Genomic DNA, 26061 nt, shown 5'->3' with positions numbered 1-26061 from the left:
TTTGGTGGACTAACCAATCCACTTATATACAATGCCCCAAAAAAACGCCATAGCAAAAAAACACCCTTACATAACCTTAAATCACTGCCTCCAACAACTCAAATGACACTTGATGACTCCTGTCCAGGACCCAGCTACCCAAACAATAGCCCTTCACGGCCTTTCTCACAACAAATCGCTTGGTAAATCACACAAACCCTGTAGCTTAAACCAAATGTCTATCCCTGCAAACAATGCACATGGCAAATTACCAGAAAACCAATATAAAACTAAACACAAAAATCTATCAACTGATCGCACACCCCAAACTTCAACACACAACGTCCACATTCTCATCAGACTTTCAAACAGGCCGCCCATTTCCCAGCACTTACCAAATTCACCGCCTTTAGTGGGCCCAACACAATCCGCTACAGCCCGTCATGACAACACACTGAAAAAGAGACAATGCATCAGCAATGATATTGGATGACCCTAGAATGTGTCTAGCAAAAATAAAAATGTTAAACTGCAGAAAACATAAAACCAACTGTTACAATAACCGCATCTCCGGCTACGAGGACACTGTGAACTTGTGCCTGTACCACCCCTGGATTGTTGCAGTGAAACCTCACCTTTTTTTTTTTTTTTAGACAACTGTCTCACTGTATAACCATTTTAAATGTAGGCTCTCCTTCTATCTTTGAAAGATAGAATTAAAAGCTATTTATTTACTTTAAAGTGATTTACATAAATTGAAAGTGTTTTAGTTTCGGATAGAGTACAGTTTGTTTAGTGACTCTGGTATTGCTATTTTTATTGGCCAATATTAATTTCTTCTATAAGCAGCAGCATAACACTTTTTTGTAATTTTCTCACATTTTCCAGGATTCTGCAAACCAGTTACCGTGATCCAGGCTCCACATGGTCTTTCTGCATCTGAATTTTCAGATTTTCTAAAAGAATTTCTGCCTATGTTTAAATCCACAACAAAACAAACTAAAAAATTGGAAACTCTTTTGATTTTTATCGAAGTACATCTTTTAATAAAAGGGATAGAATTTATTATAAAGGTTTAAAGTTTATGTGAAAATAGGTTTTCCTGCTATATACTTCAAACAGATCAAAAACAAAAACCACTACAGTAATACAGAAATATAAATTTAAAAAAATCCATAAATAGTCCTCAAAATAAAACTAAATCAAGTTACTGAATCTTTATTTATATCAGTTTCTACGTTAGAGGAAGATAAATAAATTGAAACTTGCCCCAGCCAGTCAAGAATGTCTTGCATTTTCTTGCATGGGGGCTATCGAACTAATGCAAGGACCAAATTTTCAGGAAGAATGAGCCTAATAATCACAACAGTGTTTCATCTTTGTGCTGTAGCTAAGCTACATGCTAGGGGTATCTAGGTTCCCATACTTGCTATACAAAAAAAAATTACCCTCTGACAGTTAAGACATTAATCATTTAAATTACATATTTTGCTTCCATTGTTATCATGTAAAGCCAGGAATTAGCAGCTCCCTTTCATTTTCCCTACATTTATCTCACTAAAAATCTAAAATTTCAAAACTTTGAAAGATCTATAGTTATCATCCACTTTAAACCAAGTCACAAATTATAATATACTGCCAGCAGTGTGCCAGTCATGGTGCCGAGTTTCATTACTTTAGGTACCCTCCAGTCATCCACAGCAAATAATTTCAATCTTGGGACATCTTGCTCTCACATATAAATATCAAGGAAATACATATCACAGTGATCAGAGAGCAACATGAATAATTTATATTAGATTTTACATAAATTAAAACTGATTAGGCAAATCTTTACTCCCTCCTACTGTTTTTTAAACAAAACACTCAATGACAATAATGCCTGCAGTGTACATTGTTTGAAATAACCAATTAGATTTGTTCGGTTCCAACTGATCTGAACAGAAATTTGAATGCTCACACCAATTTTGCAATGGAATGAGCTGTCTGTAGGGGTTGTCTAGATTACCACATTTGCTATCTATTTAGATGCTTTCCTGGCCTTATGTATAAACCACATAGTTAATGCAATGTATATATCTATAGCACAGAAATAGTAAAGGAAATAGGATGTTAGAGGAAAATGTATCCAGAGATAGTGGCATAGGGAGCATTCCCTACAGAGAGTGGGTTGATGTTCGAATAATCTTCTTTAGGTTTTCCACCCTTTATTCCTAATGTCTGGATATAATGTATGTGTTGACAATTATGTGGTTTTTTAACAATATTTATGTTCAGGAAAAATAAAATGGATGTCTTCATATATATACTATAATAAAGAATGCTTTATTATATAACGTATATGCTCAAATAAAAACAAAGCTAAATATATAAGTTGAGTTGTCTACGTTTACCTGAATAAAAAAATGTAAAAACAGGATTGTCTCAAGTGTAAACCTAGGCACAAATTGTGTCTTTCAACATTAAAAACATTGATTAACATAAAAATGTTGAAGGAGAAAAAAATAGAATTATACGGTTATGTGTGTTTACCTCTCCTTCCCCCCTATTTGGGGTGAATGTATTTTGTACTTTTTATTTGGGTATAATAAGTCACTTTCTTTTGAATGTCCGTCCTGTAAATGTAGTTGTATTGAAGAATATTTAGTTGTATTGAAACAGAATTTAGGAAAACGAGAAAAGTATCTTAGTGGCTTGTTTTGGTCTCTACATAGTAGCAGACTTCAATAATAAACTGTTATTGTGTGTTATTCAACCCCACATTCAACTCCACCCATAATGCCTCAACCTCATCGCTTGTTCCATCCGCAATTTCTTCTTTCACATTCACTTTTAGATCACTTCTCACATGCGGACAGACACCGCAACTCTTTTGTTTGACTCTGTCTTTACGAATGAGAGTATACCCAGGAATATTGACAGCCCAGTCATGCGAAGAACAAAGCCAGGATTCAGCAATACCAACTAAGTCATAATTCTCTTCACTCATTAAGGCTTCCAAATCCCCTATCTTGATTGCTAGACTTCTAGCGCTGGTGAACAGGCTCCTCAAACCATTGCTGATTTTACCATCATTGTTTGCCAAATCCTTTTGTTTATAGTACAATTATTACTGCACAATTCAAAGTTTGTTTGTAAGGTGGTAAGCTCCTTACAATTACCCATAATCCCTAATCCTCCCCAGCTGCCAAATGCACCAAAATGGCAGGTAAAGGCCACCAAATGTACCAGAAACATAGTATACACAAAAAAAATAAGGGTAAAAAATGTCTACTGTCTCAGGGAAGGGCCATTTTATGTGTTTCGAAGGGGAACACAGAAATTTTGCTAATTATTTAATTTATTGCTAAGTGGGGTGCTTTACATGTGTTCATGGTAATAAAGAAAGTTTCTTATATATCAAATTCGTTCTCGCTATCTGAAATTGTAAGTGTGAACGGTCGATGTAATTTCGCTGATCAAGCTCGAATTTTATTAAAAAAAAGTACAGCCCTGTGATCATGGGAACTGAACTGCAGATGACTTAACCTCTAGTGCCGGGGATCGCAAACAGTAGGATTTCCAGGGCTGCAAGAATGAATATAGCCCTTAGAATCCTCCTGTAATAATTTCCTTGATCTTCCGATGGTTTCGTGACAATTGTTCACCGAAATTTCGCGCACGAATTGGAAGTTCGAGTGCCTCTGGCATTCTTGCACATTCTTATTATTCACTGCTTTATATGTGGTTTTGAAAGAACTCTGATAGTTGAGAGTTAAGAACCACACTTTTGGGGGGGATTTTGACGTAGCTTCTACATATGTTGCAAATGTATGCAACTAAAACCTCTCTTATTTACCAAATTAATTGAGGCACTGTTTTTTTTTTTTTTTGTTTTTTTTTTTTGTTTTTTTTTGCAGGCTGTTGTAAGTGCGCTGGGTAAGTGTGCTGGGTAACCTTGTATTGTTTGTTGTGTGTAAAGCCTTTTCCATGTGCACCCTGCCTTAGAAACTAGTTACAGATTGTTCAGGACAATTGCAATTTTGTTTTTGCTTTTTTTAAAATATTAGAGCTTTAGCTGCGCTAATATAACTATATTTGGTGAGTAGAGGATAAAAATTGAAGGAGTTGATGAGCAGCCCAACACTTTAACCCCTATACAGATAGTCCGCGGGTAACATATGAGATACGAACTGTAGGTTTGTTCTTAAGTTGAATTTGTATCTAAGTCAGAACAGGTACATTATTTTAATTAATACAATTAGGACAGATGTTTGTCTCAACATATTATTTGGCAGTGTGGTGTCAGTTACTGTAAAAAATCCTCACTGTAAGTTAATCACAAACAAAGCAAAAAAAAAAAATGTTTATGGAGCCTAGACATTTAATATCTTCTGCAGTGAGTTATGCTTTGATATGCCGAAAGAAACAACTGCAGAGTTTGTCTTGGTTATTAAAGAGTTACAAGAGGCTGCAGAAAGAGCTCACCCACCTAAGATCACCCACAACCTCAGCTGCAAACTTAGTGATTACTTCTGCAAGCCTCATTCTGAACACAGCGAGCAGGGATGCTTCATTCATATCTAGGAGGCGTCTGTATGTTGGTTGTTCTTAACCTGGGGACTACCTGTAGACATGCTGAGAGGAATGGAAACAGAAGTGACAGGAGCAGCAGAGCTACCACGTTGAGTGCAAAAGTGTGTATTCTTTAAGTAAATAAATATATTCTCTGTTATAGGCAAGGACTTGGCTGTGTACTACAGCTTATTGCTGTAACCTTTCAAAAGGCATGTGGAATTTGACAGAAATGAAAGTAGAAGGTGCATAGAAATGTTGGTAATTTTTATCAGGTTGGAGGAGGCCATTGTTTGAGTTGGCTCAAGGTTGGTTACCTTCTTCAACGTGCTGTGATTTTAAGAGACAGACAGCACCACACCTAACAATAGTTTTTGTTTCCTCACAATATTGTCAAAAAGTGTTTGTGGCAAAACTAAAAATATATCTTGTTGAGATCTGTACAACTTGTGTTACAGCAGACATCAGCAGAAGCACCAACAACCTGAGGTCAGAGTGCGTTCACCTAATTTATGCGCTGGGTAAGTGTGCTGGGTAACCTTGTATTGTTTGTTGTGTGTAAAGCCTTTTCCATGTGCACCCTGCCTTAGAAACTAGTTACAGATTGTTCAGGACAATTGCAATTTTGTTTTTGCTTTTTTTAAAATATTAGAGCTTTAGCTGCGCTAATATAACTATATTTGGTGAGTAGAGGATAAAAATTGAAGGAGTTGATGAGCAGCCCAACACTTTAACCCCTATACAGATAGTCCGCGGGTAACATATGAGATACGAACTGTAGGTTTGTTCTTAAGTTGAATTTGTATCTAAGTCAGAACAGGTACATTATTTTAATTAATACAATTAGGACAGATGTTTGTCTCAACATATTATTTGGCAGTGTGGTGTCAGTTACTGTAAAAAATCCTCACTGTAAGTTAATCACAAACAAAGCAAAAAAAAAAAATGTTTATGGAGCCTAGACATTTAATATCTTCTGCAGTGAGTTATGCTTTGATATGCCGAAAGAAACAACTGCAGAGTTTGTCTTGGTTATTAAAGAGTTACAAGAGGCTGCAGAAAGAGCTCACCCACCTAAGATCACCCACAACCTCAGCTGCAAACTTAGTGATTACTTCTGCAAGCCTCATTCTGAACACAGCGAGCAGGGATGCTTCATTCATATCTAGGAGGCGTCTGTATGTTGGTTGTTCTTAACCTGGGGACTACCTGTAGACATGCTGAGAGGAATGGAAACAGAAGTGACAGGAGCAGCAGAGCTACCACGTTGAGTGCAAAAGTGTGTATTCTTTAAGTAAATAAATATATTCTCTGTTATAGGCAAGGACTTGGCTGTGTACTACAGCTTATTGCTGTAACCTTTCAAAAGGCATGTGGAATTTGACAGAAATGAAAATAGAAGGTGCATAGAAATATTGGTAATTTTTATCTGGTTGTACGCGGCCATTGTTTGAGTTTGCTCAAGGTTGGTTACCTTCTTCAACGTGCTGTGATTTTAAGAGACAGACAGCACCACACCTAACAATAGTTTTTGTTTCTTCACAATATTGTCAAAAAGTGTTTGTGGCAAAACTAAAAATATATCTTGTTGAGATCTGTACAACTTGTGTTACAGCAGACATCAGCAGAAGCACCAACAACCTGAGGTCAGAGTGCGTTCACCTAATTTAGTAAACATTGTCTCTGTGGCAGTGTGTGGCAGCTTTTTGCTTTAATCTTCTAGGGAGCATTTTGAATTTGGCATATCAGAAAGTAGAAGGAGTTCTAAAATAGTCTGTTTTGTTGGAGAAATATTTCCAAAATATTGGATGGGCATAAACAGCCATATTCTAATTATTTTATTAATTTTATTTTGCAACATTGACATTAAATAGTTTGTAACACATGTGAAAGAAATCATTGTTTAGAGTTGTACAAACTGTGCTACTACAAAAATGACCATGTGTGCTTGTGGAAATGACAGAAACTGCTTTTTGGAACAAGTCACCCAATTCAGCAATAAAACTTTCTCTTTGTGAATATATCTGAAATCACTATAGAAACTGGGTTACTGCAGATTAGAGCACACACATTTACCTGAAAAAGTTTTTTTTTTAATATTCTTATTGAAAATAGGGTATTTATGCAATAAAGACAACAAGAAAAACAATATGATTTCCAAAATTGAAACAATATAGAAAAAGACACAAAAAATACAAAAGATAGTGCTGATAGACAGAAAGGAATGTGGGGGGTGATGGGTGTTACAAAACTCCTAAATAAAATGAAGTCCTTTTGAGCACCCAACAACCTGAAGGCAAGGGGTAATAACATTCAAGAGTCATGGAAAAAAAAGATGAAAGTAAGGAGATGGCAGTAATTTTAAAGGAAAGGGAATTTTAAAGCAAAATGTGTAATTTAATATTTTTCCCTAAGGCCTCAATTGTGTAGCTGACCGTATATTTAAAGGGTTTAAATAGGACTGTCCTTTCCCATCAAATAAAATGAGAATAAAACAAACCAACATCTGAAGAAGCATTTGTATTGAGCATTTAAATTCAGACTAAATACAGCTTCCATTTTTTCCAGATGTATAAGTCAAGTCCCGTAAAAGTTCCTTTAGAGATGGTGGAGAATTGTCTAGTCAAACAGATACAGTATATTTTCATGGAATATGGGAAGATGCTTCATGAAAAGGTGGAGATCCCAATAGATGAAGAACATTAACCAATGGACCTATAAAAGGGTGTTAATTATTGATTCTTGCAATATAATTCAAAACCTGTGCCCAAAAGGAATGAATAATTATACAGTTCCAAAAAAAATGTGGTGAAGCTGCAAAGTGCTGTCCATACTGCAGACACATGGGCCTCATTTATTAAAGCTCTCCAAGGCTGGAGAGGATACACTTTCAATACTGAAGCTGTGTGATCCAGCAAACCTGGAATGGATTTGGTTCGGGATTCAAAACATTTGCTAGCAAATAGCAAATGACTTTGAAGAAATCCTTTCCAGGTTTGATTGATCACCCAGCTTCACTATTGAAAGTATACCCTCTCCAGCTTTGTAAAGCTTTATAGCTCAGACCCAATGAGAGAGATCAGTATCAGTAGCTTGATAATATTTCAATTCTAGATAAGATCCATGTAACAGTTTGTACTGGGTCTTCATCTGTGTATTAAACTGTAACACTCCAGCAGCTTAGATATCAAGTTCAAAAATAGAAAGTATTACAGGTGGGGCTTTATAGGCATCAAATTAATACCATATTAAATTTAAAAAACAAATTTTATTCAACAAAACACAAAATAAGAGTATGTCATTATTTAAGAAAGAAAAGCTAAAATTACAAAACAACTATATCAATAATTAAAATTAAACTCTAATTCTATATCCAAGAGATAGGGAGCACCCTTGTGTATTCCCTCACATAGGAACAGCTCCAGCATTGCATATAAGGGGACAGGAAAGAGAGTAAGCAAGCTGCACTCTCTGACCAAGGGACTTTCCTTTCTCTAAATTGCCATTATGTTTTTTTTTTTTTGAGGCCATATGGTGTAGTATAGAAACACAAGCCTATTAATAAATTATTAAACGCATTAGGGAATAACTAAACCATCCGATGAATTGTTGCTAAATGATTATTAGCTCTCTGGAAGAATGTTAGGTTAGTTCTCTCTCCCTTTTTGGATATCAAAGGTCTTCTTGACCACTAGGGGAGGGGGCTATTACTCTATATTATAGAAAAAATATATTCAAATGTATTGGAAACAAATAGGTTAATAATCTTTTAGCCACAATTCATCTGATGAAAGGAAAGAAAGGAAAACCCCTTGAATAGATACTGCAGCCTGCTCACTCTTTTTGCTGTCTCCTTGTATGTGTTGCTGTGGCTGTTCCTATGCGGAAGAACAGGATAAAACCATGGACTAATCTGTCCCTAAAATCTCCTTCAGCTCTGCCCATCCAAAAGCAGGTTGTTTTAGATAATTGGATATAGGGATAGCAAATTATGTGTCTTTAATTCTCATATAGAGTTTGTGGTTTTGAAGGACCTTATGGTGACCTTGATTGGGACCTTGATTGTTCATATTTATTTAATTTTCATTGACCACTTTTTTAGTTTTAGCAGTTATGAATTATGTGTTTTTATTATTATACATATACATATTGAGCACTCATAGGAGACTAGAGCCCACATTAGTGGACACCTGTAATGGTCTACTGATGTGAGGGTCACATCAAAGTTGATCTCACTGCACCTTATTCCTATTGATAAAGAGATTCCAGTCTTTTTACCAACAAAATACTATGAATACTATGTTAAAGGTTGGTGTCTCACTTACATGGATAAGAAGGATCAAAACTAAAAAAAAAAAAAACACAAAAAATAACACTTTGTCTGAGCCCCAAAGAAGAACTTCTTTACGGAACATGACTTCTTGCCTGTCCTTCTTTCCAGAGCCCTCTGGTCTCCTGATACAAAACTTACTGGTTTCAAAAATCATGCAACTATAAAATCCACTCTTAGGACAGCAATGAAATATATTTTTAGTTTATTTTAGTTCTCAATTGCATGCTTGCTCTGACCTTCAAACCTAGGCCATCCCTACTCCATCTTTTCCAAGGACCTCATCTTCAAAACATGGATAGCACTAAGGATTAGCGAGAATGCCTCTTGCTGCTCTCTTCACTCATCCAATGGCCTACTATTGCCTTTCACAGTCATAACCTCTTCCCATGGCTCCAAGACTTCTCTAGAGTTATCACCACTCTCTGGAACTCCCTTTTTCATCCTATTAGGCTTGCTACTAACTTTCATGCATTTAAAAGAGCCCTTAAAACACAATTTTTTGAACTCGCTTACCCACCATTTTCTGTCTCCTAACCCATTAGTAATAGGCCACTTTTCTATATTCCCATCTTTAGATTGCAAACTCTGTTGGATAGGGTCCTCTCCTCTTGTGTCACTGTTTTCATTTTGTCTGTCATTTGCAACCAGTGAAAGTGTTGTAAAACATGCTAAAAATAAAGAATATTATTAATAATAATAATAATAATAATAATAATAACATTTATAATAATAATAATAATAATAATAATAATAAACAGTAATATTAAACCACTTGCCAGCAATGGCGTTTAAGTATAATTTGTAATAAGGACAAGTGCCAGTCTGTAGACTGTATGAAATCAGAGGGAGGAAATGTATACAGAGCAAGTTGGGAAAAAAAGAAAAGTAGAGATAGATATCTTGAAAGGGAAAATAAGTAAGGGTAACCTTCTTTTCTTGTCCTCTAGTCAGATTCCTGCTTACGTCGATCCAAAAGGCCAGTACAAAGAAACTGAAACATATTTACTTGTTTTATATTCTGTTGGATAAAGTTGGTTGAAGTAAGCTGACTGAAAAGACTTTCTTTAGGACGAATAATCATATAGGGATCACATACTTTTTGTTTCTTTCCTTGTAAAATATTCTAGGTCACACATTTTTTTTCCTGCAACAGTTCGCAGTGATTCTTAACTTCCGACCTACATAATTGACCACCATCAGGGACCTTGTGTTTACTGACTGGTGCTATGGTTCTCTGCAACATTTGCCCTCTAAATAAAATATATTTGTTCTATTAGATTGTGTGCAACTAACAATATGTCAATGGAGGAGAGAACAACAGGGTGCCATTAGCCCTTCTTGTCCCCTTCCCTCTCAGTAGAACATAATGTGTGGTGTATGTACAGCATTTGTGCATTCCCCTGTCACTGGGAAAGATCATGAAGCCCATTTCCAGCAACATAAATTGAACATATTTCAAAGGAAAATGGTTTAGCTTAGTGATGCACTTTAAGGGACATTTTGACACTTCCTCTCTGATTGGCTGAGTAAAGATAAACCCTGATGACAGCTCAAGTGTCATCAGGATTTTCCTTTCCTTAGCCAATCACAGAGCACTCGAGGTGATGTATGGGGAGCCTTGTCCTCATTTATCCTCTAGTGCCTGGGGATCGCACACTGACAGGAGGATTCCCAGGGCTGTGCTCATCAATGAATGCAGCCGTGGGAATCATCTTGTAATTTCCTTGAACTGCCGATGTCCAAACTTTTGCGAACCCATCAGAAGTTCAAGGAATTTTTCCCGAGACTGGCAGAGGCCTTCTCGCTCATCCCTATTGTTGAAGTTAGCAAATGTCATAGCATAGTAAAAGGGAAAAACACAAGCAGAGTCCGTGTCACAGGCAAAGGGTCGGTCCAGGCGGCCTAAACTCTCAGGGTCAGAAACAGGCATAGTCACCAACAGTAAATCAGACGATATTTTTATTAGAAAAATAGAAGTCTTATGCTAAAAAAATGAAAGTATTTCCAAATACCGATCAACAAATTGACAAAGAAAACAAAACAATTTGCATAAACACTTTTGCAGAATCCAAAGAAAATAAAGTCCATCATAGGGGAAGAAAGTCCATCCAGAGAAAAAGAGCATCATTGGTAAGTAGGATTAAAAGAGTCCATTTGGTAAGTATAAAGAATTTTCAAATTAACATATGCCAATTTTTTTGTAGATGAGAAAGAAGATATATACAGATAGATATGAATAAACAAATAACACAAATTACCAAATAATATATGTTTAAAAAGCAAAAAAAAAAAAAACATACACAACAAAGTATTTCATATCAAAAAGCTTTAAAAAAGAAAATACTATTTTTCTTAATTAAAATATCTAACTATAGCACTAAAGAAAGTATTTACTGGTAAATGTATTATTCAACCAACCCTTTCTGTATAGACAGCAAAGGCAAAAAAGGCATACAAACAAGATATTCACAGTTTGTGACCTAATAAACTGTTTTCCCTTTATTCATACAATAACAAGGTTTTCCCAATGAGGATACCTAAAGCTTTCACTTTACCCATTTGTTTACACTCTAATAAATAGAATTCCTACATTTTGCTAAAATCATATTTAATACACCTTTGCTCTTAAATAAGATCACTTTTAAACTTGACAAACTTGACAAAATTTGTTGTAACCCATAGGACCCTGCCTTTCTCTTTAGGTACCAATTGGGGGAAGTTATAAAGCACCACTTCACAATCTAATCTGTTCAGGCCTGTAAGGAATTTCAGTAAAGGGCCTATTGATTTCCACACTTGTCTTGCGTAAGAACGGTTCCAAAATACTGGAGGACTGTTTCCTCCGCTGTACAACCTACTCTGGGACAAATAGCACTATTTACAAAGCCTCATCTGTGTTGGAAGGCTCTGAGCGCTAGACATTCGTGTATTGTATGTCAGGCTGGATCTTTCAGCTTATTTGATGAAAAAGGTTTTATTTGCATGCTTCTAGATTTTTTTTATATTTCTGTAGCGTAGCCCGCTATTTTGGCTGTCTCCTCGTTGATTTGGATTTGTCTCCTCCATTAACCCCCCTGGCATTTTAATTCTGTACATATTTTCATACCAAAAAGCTTTACATTGTTTTGCATGCAAATTTATTTTACATTGTTGGCTTATAATTCTTAGGCATGACTCACCAAAATATGTTCAATATTTATTACATTTATTAAATTTAATAATAAACTTTAAATAAAAAAACAAAACAAAAATCTGTTAAAAAAAGGGTCCAATGGGGGCGTGGCCTAGCCGGCAAGCATGATGGCCGTGTAATCCCAGGACTCCTCAGACGCCGGCCGCAATCCGCAGAAAATCGGGAGATTACTTACCCATCCATGGGCAAGCAGAAGAGGACCAGAGTGGGGAAGTTCCCCCCGACCCCAGCACCGCTTCCAGCGTCCGGGCAGTCCTCCATAAGGGACTATATACAGGACACACCGGCGTCCTCTCCAGCTGTCAAAATGGCGCCGACCTCATCCCCGCACACGTGGCAGCGGGGGGAGAGAGAGGAGCTCCCGGAGGATTGGGACTCACAGCGTGCAACACGTTCCACGGATTCCAGGAGCTGGGTATTCAACCTCCAAACTCCTGGGCCTTTGGAGAAGACAGGTAAGTGGATTTCTACTTTCAACATTTTATGATCTAAAAAATTGTTATCATATAGCAACATTTTAGCATATAGCGACATTTTAGCATTTTAGCATATCAGGTATTGTTGTTTTCCCAATAATTTGCTGTATACAATGGTAACTTGGTATAAGTCCGCTTTGGAATAGGTCCAACTTGGTATAAGTCCTGTTTGGACACGAAAAATTTTGCTTGGTATCCAACCTTTGCTTAGTATACAACCTTTGTGCTAGAACTTGTATAAGTCCAAATGAGTCACAACACCACACGCTAGCCTTATTTACCTCTCCTGAGACAAAGCCACGACTGCCCACGAGCGTCAGTACGCCAGTTGCTACCATTCAGTGAACAACCCCCGCTATACCTCTCTGTGAATTACATAAGACCTCCTCCTCCTCCCTTCTTAGCACCATCCTAGTAGGCACTCAACTCTTCACAGCAAGGTAATGTGAGGTTAAGTTTTCATTTGTTTCTAATTGCTTTTGTATTTATGTATTTTAGTATTAAGCACTGTTTAAATTATTTTATACTGTCCAATCAATGTATAATATGCCAAAAAGAATAGGACTTTTTTATGGGAACAGATTAATCATTTTCCCTTTATTTTTTATGGGAAAAATGTGTTTGGTATAAGTCCTGTTTGGTATAAGTCCAAGGATCTGGAACGGATTATAGACTTAAGCCAAGGTACCACCGTATTTTGCTTGGACTGTCTGTTTTTTTTTTGTTTTGTTTTTTTTAAAGCAGGAACACTTTTCTCCTTTTTCCTGGTTCTCCACTTTAGAATTATGAATAACTGCTGGCCCTTGATTTTAATGACATCAGCAATCCCATTTTTATTGTTGCTGTTTGTTCTTCCATATACCCAGTTGTTACAGTTTATACTAGGTTTGTAGATGCATGTTTAATTCTTTAAATCATTGGATTCTATTTTTGGCTTCCAAAATGCCCTTGTTTATGAAAAAATGTTTGGTCCTATTTTTATATCCTTCCACCACTCCATGATGTTAAGGAATTTTGTACTTGTTTCCTCCATTTTTTATATGTTAATACATACTCTTTGTTTATTGCAGGATCTTCCAGGAGCTGGGTATTCAACCTCCAAACTCATGGGCCTTTGGAGAAGACAGGTAAGTGGATTTCTACTTTTAACATTTTATGATCTAAAAAATTGTTATCATATAGCCACATTTTAGCATATAGCGACATTTTAGCATGTGACATTGTCTTACCACAAAATATAAAATCAATTTGTGACTTGCTAAACATGCTGCCCCAGGTGTATCCAGGGTCTCCTTGGTGTAATTTAGATCACATATCATGTAATTGTAAGTCCTCCATCAAGTTCTAAAGTTGCTTCGAAGTCGTAGCACTACCAGTGGATCTGGCTGTAAGTCGTATTGTAGTACTACTAGTGGCCCTGGCCTCACATGGAAGCAACTAATTGAAATTTCCACTTATGATCAGAGGAGAAAATCCTGTACGAAAATGCTTGATATGGCTAAAGAATTCCTCTTTTCTGTTCTGATACTGGAGTGTAGACATTAAAGAATCGAAACTCTTTCCTCTGGTAGTTGAAAGTGGCCAGCAAAGCTCAACCAGGTACTAATTTAGAAAAGGATAATATTTTTACATCTTGACTGTTAATGAGTATTCCTTTCCTCTTTTTAGATGCTGTTGACAGGTCTATTTCCTCCTCCCCTTCACTTTCCACTGGCCTACCTGAGGGTTTCACTCTTTCTGAGGCAGATGGTTCTGCAAGCTGGGGTTCTTCTGTACTTGTTGCTCAGACACAGACATTTTCTTATTTCCTGTAACACTTAGTTGTACTTGCGACTCACCTGGGATTGGGGTAGCAACTGTGGACTCCTCAGCCTGGGCCTCTACCTCAGATTCTGCATAGACACCAGCTGAATGCAGGAACAGTACAGACTACCCGCTTCCTCCATGAAGAGCCTCAATACAGACTGCTCCAGTCCAGCTTCTTAGTACAGACCCATCAAGTAAAGACCCCCCACATTCAGACTCTATAACAAATTAACTGTCCCATACAGTGCCATGTAGCATCCCATCAAATAGCAGCAATAGCCAAGTGGAACTGGTACCAAACGTATTCAAATTTCAATAGAAATTTGAGGAATGCACTGTACGATGTCAAAACAACTGTTATATTCTTAGTCTGTTATGTTGGATTTGTTTTTATGCCAATCTACATACCTACCTTTAGAAAAAGGTAGCTTAAAGATAGAGACCTTAAAACAGATTACCAGCAATACAAATTAGTTTCCTTTGTACTGTCCAAAAATTGCATTCCCAGCAACACAAAAAAAAAAGAAAAAGAAAATAAAAAGATGTGCCAATTTTTAGGCTGTAAGGTATCAGAGAGAGGAATTGTTTACAAGACAGCCTGGGAAGAAGTGGGAGAGACAACATGAGAGGGAGAAGCAACAAGGTATAATAACTTGCCAAATTCTTATTCTACTTTTAATCATTTAAATTGCTGCTCAGTTCGCTCTCATCGTCTTTCTTGTTCTAGTGTGCAGCCTCCATTAAATAAAGCTCCATATTATTTACAATTGTCTGTCACAGGGTTTCAAGAGTGTCATCAGACTCAGGTAGAAGCTGCACTAAAAGACTTATTAAAGCTAACATGTATGGGTGAGATATAGATATCATAAGTAAAATTACTATTTAAAACATATACATTAGGGTATACTATGTCCCATTTATATTTAGGTATATATCAACTGGACAAAGTATACTTTATATATATTTACCAGTTATGTTTTGTACAAACTCCATTGGAAATTATTCTTACAGTTACAATAGTCCTATAGTACTAAAAGACAATACCATTATCTGGAGGAAGGGGGGGATTTGTTTATGAGGCTCAAAATCTTGCTTGATTCATTGCAATTTATTCAATTGGTTGCAGGCTTTTGCAATTTTAGCAAGTGTGATAGTAGAGAGGGAACCAGAACATTGCTTTTTTTTCTATGTTGTTTCAATTCTAGAAGCACATAGAGTGTATGGCAGTTTAGCTTGGTGATGCATATGATAGCATATGATTCAGGCAGAGTTAAGAAGAACATAGGGTTACGGATGAGGTTAATCATCAAGAGGAACAGTTTTTTAGGAAGGTCGTTGACCACTTGTAAGCAAAGTGTCTGTTAACAGTTTAACCTCCTGGGCAATTCACTGATGTCTAGATTTCTGTACCAAAAGCGGTACACTGTTTTTCATGACATTTTTTTTAAATTGTAGACCTGTAACTTACAGAAATATGTCCGAACAAGGGTCTAGTAGATATCATGAATAAAAAAATGTTTGAAACACACAATCATGTAAAAAAAAAAAATTACTTTTAATAAAATAAAAAACACAAAAATCAGCTTAAACAAGAATACATAAATAAATCAAAAATACTGAAAATGCAATATTTCAGTATACTGTATAATAATATATTTTTCTAAAACACCTCCCTAGTGTGGTAAATTTTAAAACAGAGTCCAACGTCACATACCTATAGACAAAACCACATAAATATATTTTGTATTATTTTGTATTGGATTGGATACAGGACTTTGTATTGAATCCAATACAAAAATATTTGAATTTCCCGCTATGACCCCCATCGTCGGGCGCACGCACGGACATCATCAGGAATCGCCGAGGGACGCATAGGCGAACGCTGGGTATTCTAATACTTTCCCAACTTCTGTACTTCCATGCAAAAAGTGTTAAATTTTTTGCATGGAAATTTATTTTAGATTTTAGGCTATAATTCACCGAATTACTCAATAATTACCTATAATTCACTGAAGTACCGCATAACCGCATAAAATAAAATTTTTTATAAAAAAACTTAAAAAAAATTGTGTATAATGTAATGTAATTGTACAGTAGCTTATATAAGATATATATATAATACAATTATATATATATATTATATAAAGATTTCTTTGTATTGGACTCAATACAGCTTTTTTGTATTGAGTTCAATACAAAGTTATTTGAATTTCCCGCCCCGCCTCCCGCCCCCACTGACGCATGCAGCGACGTCACGGGGAAAGCCCAGAGATCATCACTGCACTCGCCGGGAGAAGAAGGAAGAGGACAGACGTGTCCGGAGGAGCTGCGGGGACCAGGTAAGTATTTTTTTAGAGATCGACGCTGGAGAACAACGCTGGAACAACAGAACAGGTGATCACAGCGGGACCAGGTAAGTGATGGCATTTAACCACCTGAGAAAAGTTCGGGTTTAACACTTTTTGCAAGTGTTTTAACCCCGAACCAAGGTCGGGTTTAACGGCCGGGTGGTTAATTAAGGGGATAGCAAATTAGGTTGGTGTATTGTTTCAAGCATGTTCAGTCAGTGGAGGCGGGCATGGATCTGGCCCGTGTTTCTGGCAAGGGAATGCCAAGAATGGAGACACCTCTGAAAAAAGACATGGTGTTGTTCATACTAGAAAAGATGCAGCTTTTTTTAAATGGGAATCTTGATGTGGGTCAATGTTATCAATATAGTGCTAACTTATTGTACAGCATTTTACACAGATTATAGTGATATCACTGTCCCTGAGAAAAGTTCACAATCTAAAACCCAAACAAACATAACTAAGATTCAAAATTGTGTCCATTCTTATCTCCTGCATTCTGCATAGACAGCTTAAGTGCACTTAATGAGAATTTTTAACTGTTCGGCTGTACACTATAAACTGAAACCATGTTGAAAGGTTTGATAGCTGACTAGAAGCAGAAAATCAATTAAACCTAGGCAGAAAATCAAAAAGCTTTTCCCAAGTCTGCAATAAACTATACTTGGAAAACCATAGATACACTAATGGTATAACATAATTAAAATGTATTTTTTATTTTTAGGGAAATAGAGCCATCTGTGAGATTCTTACTACTTGTCCTGATCCTGTGCTTTACAGCACGTATGTTTTTTTTTTCAAATATTCTGAATAATATTTAGAAATGGTAGTGTGCGTCAAATTACTGGTAAACTGAATTGCCAGAATGAAAACTGCAAAATTAATTTTGGCCACCATATTTTATGAATAAAGACCCTAGAGTGTGCTCTAGATCATGCCTCTTCCCTTGGCTTTTCCCAATAGTTTAACCTTCCTAGCGGTAACCCCGAGTGCAAAAAAGCAAAAAAGTTGCTGGGAGTGGTAACCCCGAGTCAAACTCTGGGTAGGTAAACCCATGGGAAGTAATAGTAAATACAGCCTTACCTGATCCACCGGCGTCCCGCGTTGTCCATCACCGCGATCCCTGTCTTTTTTCTTCTTCCTCCAGCGTCTTCTGCACACGATGAGTCACCGGGGGATTGCCTCGTGACATTGCTGCGTGTGTATGTTGCTTATTTGATTTATTATTTTTACATGATTTTGTGTTTCAAACTTTATTATACTCACACTATTATATTATACTGTAAAATTTTCATGAAAAACAATGTACCGCTTTTAGACATAAAACCAGACAGAAATGAACCGCCCAGTAGGTTAATAAAAGGCACAATGCCTTTAAAATCATAATAATTGCTATTCTGTCCTTTTAGATAAATCACAGTGACCAAAGTCAGTTGGATCTCACTATATAGGACTCTGCCAAAGCTTCTAAAAATACTTGTTTTATTGAAGACAAACACTTGAGGACAAACCTAAACCCTACTGATGTGTAAATGTTTTTCTAAACTTGGCAAAAAAGCCCAGCCCTTCCAGCACACGCAGTAAACAGCACAGGCACTGGAAGCACAATACATGTCTAAAGAACAGAACAGTACACAAAAACCAAAAACCTAGTGGTAAAAAGTGCTTAAGTGTAACCTAACACAAAATGTGTAATCTTGCCTCTTTCCTTGATGTTGCTTACGGATATTACAGTCACAATATGACTGACAAATTAAAGCCACAGAAACTCTCCAATTTTTTGGGAAAGGAGGGACACTTTCTTTGGGGATGCATGGTGGAGGTCCAGTTGTTTATTCATATATTTCTTCTGATCTCATTTTTCTACCACCTGTTTTGTGCATCTCCTAATTAACATTTTGGAGCTCTTGGCTATCTTGTTGTCTCTTTAACAGTGGACTGGTCATCATGTGACCTGGATCTGGTAAACAATGTCAAATGGTATATGTTAACTATTTGAGAGGGAAAATAAGTCTTACTATGGCATGAAAAAACAAAGCCAATTTTGTCTTTGGTAGAACTTTATGGATTTGTTTAAAACCAAAGAGAGGCTCAAAGAAAGGCAAAAGCAGGATTTTTAGGGTACCCCAATATGATTTATGTTTATTTGGTACAAATTTAAAAATAACAGATATACATATACAACAGATATTAAAATAGCAAATTGATCTCTTAAAGAACACTTATTGGTCTCAATCAGCACATGAAAATGATTACAAAAGGTTTTAATCAACAGAAGGTCATAGGTATACAAAGTCATCAGAGATTGTATTGCAATATGTTAGTCACTGTTTTTGGGAGTCATAGATGTTTTAGAACCATGTGTCACCTAAATAGACAATGGAGGGAAAATTGGATTTTGGAAATGGCCATTCTTTCATTATCTTTGGAAACTGAGCTGCATTAGTCATGGGAGAGGTTATACCCTATGGATTGGTCTACAGCTTTATTTTTAGTAATATTTTATATTTACTGGCCAGTGTCACCCTCCCCCCATCCGCCACCACCAGCTGTTTAAGAGTTCTGTGTCCTGCAATGGACCATGAGAGAATGATTTTACAGTGAGTATTAAAACCCTATTTTTTCATTTCATAGGATTATGCAAACTGGTTATGGAGGCCCCCGCTTCTCATGATCTATGTTCAGTTACACTGGGTTGGATAGTCCAGCTTTAAAAAAAATTTTTGATGACTGTCTGTAACTTTACAAGTATTCAACCTGAACAACTCAATGGGTTTTGGGATAATTCAATAAGGCAATAAATATATCCAAATACATCCAAATATTGGAGGCATAAGACATGAGTGTATTTCACACTTTGATAGTCTGAGAGCCATGGTGGAGAAGTGGACAAGGATTAGATCCAAGGGGATAATCAAGGGGACAAAGATGATTGCCCTGATTTATTAACCTCCCTAGCGGTAACCCCGAGTGTGACTTGGGGTAGAAAAAAGATACTCAAAGCAGTAACCCCGAGTCACACTCGGGGTATGTAAACCTATGAAAGTAATAGTAAATACATCTTTACCTGATCCACCGACGTCTCGTGCCATCCATCGCCGCGATCTCTATGTTCTTTCTTCTTCCTCCAGCCGGATTCTGCACCCGATGAGTCACCAGGGAAATTCCAGTGACGTTGGTGCGCGTGTACGTTGTTGGCAAGGCGGGGCGGGAAATTCAAAATCCATTTGTATTGCATTCAATACAAAATAACTGGATACATTGGATTTATATGTGTAAAATCAGTTCATTGTTTTCAAGAACCATTATTTTACAGTATATATAATAGTATGAGTATAATATGTATTTTAAAATAAGAATAAAAAAAAATTAAAAACTTACACTATAGATTTTTTTATTTATTCAATGTATTATTTTTACATGATTTTGTGTTTCACACTTTATTATACTCATACTATTAAATTATATTGTAAAACAAATTTTCATGAAAAACAATGTACCGCTTTTAGACATATAAAACCGGAAAGAAATGAACCGCTAGGGAGATTAAAGCTCTCCAAGGCTGGACAGGATACACTTTAAATCTGAGTGATCCAGCAAATCTGGATTGGTTTTCTTAAAAGTCATTACCTATTTGTTAGCAAATGTCTTCAATTCTGGACCAGATCCATTCCAGATTTGCTGGATCACCCAGCTTGACTGATGAAAGTGTATCCTCTCCAGCCTTGGAGTGCTTTCATAAATCAGGCCAAATGAGAGAAGAAAGGACACTTCACCCAAACTAACAGGGCTTACGGCCAACAACAAAATCTGCACAAAAGATCGTTGAAGAGCATGTGGTCCATTATAGCAAACCCAAAAGTACAAGATACTTTAACCTTTGAATAGGAAAGAAAATATTCACACTGAGTCTGTATGATTTTATTTGTTTTTTTTTTACATTTTTTTTTTTTTACATTGAGGGAGTGGGGGACTAAACAACTACGCAATAAAGTAATGTAACTGTGTGAAGGTAACTAATATGGCAAAAATAACTTCCAAATTAGTAGTCAGTTCTCAGTCTTCTTAGGCAGACAGAAGAAAAAGTTGGAACATGTTTCAGCTTCCGTGCATTAGCTTTGTGGCACTGTATAAGCAGGAATCTGGCTAGAGGGCAAAAAATTCAACAGGAGGTTCTTGTCCATTGTTGCTTCTTCCTCTCATGTCTCTCTCAGCTTTTCTTCAAGGTCTGTCCTGTAGACAATTCTTGCCTCTGATATCTTTCACCCTAAATGGCTGGTACATCTTTTTATTTTTATTTTTTCAGCTGCTGTTGCAGACATTTTGTGATGTACATAAATTATATACTGGCGATCGGTTTAAAGTGTCTTTCTCTAAGGTGGTTACACTTCTCTCTCCCCTACCTAAATATTTTAATTCTTCCAAAAGTAGAAGGTATGGATTGACATCAAAATAAATCTATACATTTATTTATAAATATAACAATTGTTAATGTGTGTTTCAGACCTTCTTGAAAATTTACATTGGGGTGTTTTGGATGAAATGGGCATGTAAACCTGTTTACATACAACCACTTTGTTAAGACACGTTCATCACCTACAGAATTATAAATTTTGCTAAAACTTAAAAGGCATGGCTAAATATGTTATCTGCTTGGTGTGGCAGATGTTGATTAGAGGCCAGTTGGCCACTGCCAATGCAGCTAGTTAGCTCTTTGTAATCAACCATGGAATAATTACTTTCCTCACAAAATCAAAGAGGATTACTTTAAAGATCTTCTAGAGCAAGCCTTTCATCCCTGGCTAAAACAGACCCTCCCTCACCACATTGGGTGCCAATCAATAACTTCTGTTCAGGGAGAGAGTGAATGATTTCATCTTAATTGTCATATATCAATCCTTTAAAATACAACTGCATTGTTACATTTAGAATAGGATGTCACAAGTTATCCAAGTGGCTAAGGAAACAGTTTTTGGCTTTGATGCTATAGTGTTGCTTTTCCATCTTTTATGCTCTTCAATCACAACCCAAAGTGGCTTTGGAAGCCCTTCCAGTTTGAGGGAGCTGTCAATTGTAGAAGGTGTGGTAGGACCTTCTGGTGATACCTCAAGTGAGCTGCCTAAGAGGTAATCCTTGTAGGTAACTAAATAAAAACATGGAATTCTAAATACATGTATTATAGATGAACAGGTGGATATGTGTATGTGCCCTTGTGAGTATCGTATGTGCCCATTCACACACCTGTTCAGGTTGGCATGACCTGCTCAGAAGAAAATTGTTGATGCTCCAACAGGTCATAATAAGGATATAAAGAAATATAGAATAAACTAAATATATAGAATATATATAATAAATATAGAATATACTGTAATATCATGTTTTTGAGTATAGTTTATCAAGGATATAGAACTGTTCTAAATATAGAATAATTCAACAAATCTAGCAAGCAGAAATGTAAATCTCAAGCAAGACGAAACTTTCATTACAAGATAAACATGACCAGATTCACAGCTCCACCCAGCTTGCTATATATTCATCACAAAATTGTTACTTGCCTGGAAGTTTTTGTTTTTTGGTTACTTGTGATAACAAAGTTAAGTATGGCATACTTGTGGGCTTTGTTCTTTCTCTTTATTCAAGGTAAACCAAAATTACAAAGATATAAAGCTGACAGATTGCAAATGATTTTGTTAGTTTATCTAATTATTACAGATACATTTCAATTTTTCTTAGGTTTCTGTGATCAGATCGAAGTTACTCAGAGTCCAGAATATATCCTTGTATCACCTGGAGATAGTATAACCCTGTCATGTAAGACAAGCCATAATAGTTACACCAACATGGACTGGTACCAACAAAAAACTGGGAAACCTCTGAAGACTATACTCTACCAGGCAAGTAACTGACCTGCTGGCATCCCAGAGCGGATTAGTGGATCAGGATCAGGAACTTCATTTACTTTAACTATCCAAGAAATGAGAGAAGAAGATGAAGGACACTATTAGTGCATGCAGAACACTGCCCTACCACTCACACAGTGATACACAGCTATACATAAATCTACTTCCTCTCCTACATGGATGGACATAGATATCAGACAATGATTAGTGTCAGACTAAGCATACATATCTGTCACTTTTAGTCACTCACCTTTTCACTGGTTCAATGATCTCCTATCACAGGGGTAAAATAACAAGGATGCATATAAAGATTTTTATGTCAGCATAGTGGTACAATGCAGTTATATAATCAGTAAGCATTCCAGACTAACATTATAAACTGAATAAAATATAAAATATATATAATAGTGTCTGTAGAAATCATATGCATTTATTTGAAACATACATTTCTATTTGATAGTCTAGTGAAGCATAAATTAAAAGCATATGAAAGTAGTAGGTTATGTAGCAGACACCCATCCCATTATTATCGAGAAAAAAAAGCATCTGATAAAGAGAAGGCATGGAGTTAAATTGGAGTATACCACACCCTTTACATGGCTGGACGATACCAATTAGTACTAGGATTGATGTTACTAGGATTGATTGAAGTTACTAAGACTAATGTCTTCCAGTGCTTCAATACATGGTAACCCCCCTCTTTTTTCTAATCCCAGATGAAAAGAATAGGACTGGATTTGGTGAGTCATTTGTACCTCTCAGATCAGCTACCAATGATCTTTTTGGCTGATCATCTATAAGGTTGATATTCTTCCTATGGCCTGCAATATACCGTAAGATTAAGATAAGGTTTTTCTTACTGGTCTCCACACTAATATACTGTGAGCTGTGGATATAGTAACTAAAGCAGGGTTTCCCTGAAGACCCAAAATAGTATTGGTATGTTAAAAAGGTTGAAAAATGCTGCCCTAGAGATTTACATATATAGGAAGATAGAACATTAAAAAAACTGTATCTTCTCTTATAAATAAATAAATAAATATCTATTTAACCTACTCATGGGGAAACAAATCCAATGAACTTTAAGTGTCTCATACATTTCGTTTATCCTCTGACAATTTCCTTTTAACTTCACAGCCCACAATATCCTCGGGAAGCCATCTGGGGTCCAGCATCTTCCAAATGGAGTTATAAGCCATTGGTATATACAGAAAGGGTTCCCTTTCAATGTATTTGTTAAAGCTTTTTAACAGTTTGTGGTTTCTACATAACTAAGGGCCCCAAAGCCACAGCAATGGAGTCTAATGTAGAAGAGACACCTCTGCCTTGTTACCTGATGAAAGAAAAACAGGTTCCTCTTCCCCACCTCAAAAAAAGTTCCTTTAACCACAAATGAAAATTTTAGGCAAAGAGAAAACATGCAAACCTGATTCACACCAATCTATAAAACTAAAGTGAACATGACTAGTCTGCTACTTTTGTTACAGGAGATTGACATATTATGAAGATGCTTGGTGTCACAGCTATGTGGGCTTTGGTTTTTAAGTCACAGTAAATGTTGAACATATGTATATGGAATATGGAGCAAATTGTTTGTCATGTTTAGAATGTTCACCTAGAAGTTTACCTGTAATAGTCCTTTATCTAAATAATATTACTTTTTCAGGTTTCTGTAATTAGATTGATGTGATTCAGACTCCAGAATATATCTTTGTATCACCAGGAGATAGTATGACCATGTCATGTAAGACAAGTCAGAATAGTTACACCAAAATGGACTGCTTTCATCTAAAGCAAGGGCAACCACCAAAGCTTTTTGTCTACTCTGCCAGTGATCGACCTGCTGGGATCCCACAGAGGATTAGTGGAGCTGGATCAGGAACATGATTCACACTGACAAGAGATGAAAGGAGAAGATGCAGGAGAGTATTACTGCATGCAGAATGCTGCCTTTCCACTCACACAGTGATACAAAGCTATACATGAACCTGCTTTCTATTATATCATTAGAATCTAGAGTCACCAGGATTAAAAGAATGACCCTACTATAGTTCTCATTTAAAGCATTTCTATTATATGTATTGTTACATAGTATTTTTTAGATGGGTACTCTCTGTAGTCTCTCCGCGGGGTATTTCAACCATGCAGCTGTACCATTTTATCTATAACAGTAGCAGTTTTTAATATTTTTTTTATTATTCTGGGTATCTGGGTCATGTACCAATCTATAACCAGATAGTTATTGTACATGTACATTGTATAGGCATGTCTGACTTTTTATGGATCATGTCAACTTCCTGAGTCCAGGATCGGACTGTAAAGCTGTGGGCCGAGCCCTTTCAGTGGCAATTTAAGGTGCGTGAGTGGGGCCCACCAGAGTTTTTCTCCAGTCTTACTGTGGGCCAGTCCACACCTGATTATGGCATTTTCCAAGATAATACTATTGTAAACAAATGCCATCTTCTCACTGGCATAATGATCAAAAGACTACTTCTACTGATTTGGATATTGCTCTGCAATACCTGAGCTGACTGGGATATACTGTAGGAGGGTAAGTGGTGGTGCTTGTTTGTCTTTCTTGTCCTGAATCCTGGTACATATACCTTTGTCTCTGCAGTGCTTTGACTGCCCAATATTGAACAGTCTTTTCCCATTTTCTAAGCTTTTTTTCCCAGTGCTGAAAATACATGATGCCTTGGTATGTGCATGTATGGTCTGTAGCTAAATGCAGGGTTTGTAAATAGGCTGAGTAGTTGCATAACAGTCATTGGATCTAGGTCTACCTATTTTTTCTTCAATTTGTTGAAGAAATCATACAAAGGAGTCTATTTACCATACAAAAGGGTCTTCTATCTTTTGTAAAAATGAGCAAATATGACAATATTCAGGCATCAAACAGGTAATCAAGTCAATAGGGTCTCACTCATCTCTTCCTCTCTAATGTGCAGGCATCACTCCCCTGCGCATGCGGGCAGTTCTTACTCTGGGGGTGCCTCTGTTTCCAAGCTTTATCAACTCTGTCCAATCCGCTGGCCAATGAGAAAATAGCCTCTTGATCAGTCCTGGCTATTAAGCTAGCTCACAGACTGCATTCTGTGTTCGTGCAACAAGTCTTCACTAGTGCGGAACCCCTAGCCCTATGAGCTAGTTCCTGTACACTTGTTGCTTAATCCAGTGTTTCTCATTGTCCAGCTCCTGTGTTAACCCCTTGTTGTCCAGTCCGTTGGTTCCCAGCCAATTTCCCTGGGCTGTTCCAGTGTTCTTGTCTGTCTGTGGATATCCCTGCATCACCTGTGCCTCCTGTTGCTTCCAGTTTCTTCTGTGTTTCCTGTGCCCGCAGTGGCCTCTGTCACTGGTGTCTGTCTCCTGGATCCCTGGCAATTGACCCCTGGTGTGTGACCAGACCTCTCTTGCTTGCTGCCTGCCTCAACTCCGGCTTGCCTTGACTATCCTTCTGCATTGAGATTTTGTA

The 26061-nt window shown here is 36.8% G+C and overlaps 1 long non-coding RNA gene across 2 annotated transcripts in view; it reads right to left on the bottom strand.

Moving 5' to 3' along the window:
- The window catches only part of LOC140327282 (uncharacterized), an 85629-nt gene that overhangs the window by 32247 nt on the left and 27321 nt on the right, over window positions 1–26061 (bottom strand). For both annotated transcript variants that reach the window (XR_011920011.1, XR_011920010.1), the window contains exon 2: window positions 375–433. This is a non-coding gene — a long non-coding RNA (uncharacterized lncRNA). The remainder of the gene's footprint in view (window positions 1–374; window positions 434–26061) is intronic.

Source organism: Pyxicephalus adspersus, chromosome 3 (genome assembly GCF_032062135.1).
Source record: "Pyxicephalus adspersus chromosome 3, UCB_Pads_2.0, whole genome shotgun sequence".
In the NCBI taxonomy this organism is placed as follows: domain Eukaryota; kingdom Metazoa; phylum Chordata; class Amphibia; order Anura; family Pyxicephalidae; genus Pyxicephalus; species Pyxicephalus adspersus.
Note: the sequence above shows the minus strand (reverse complement) of the source record. Positions and strands in the feature narration are given on the sequence as shown.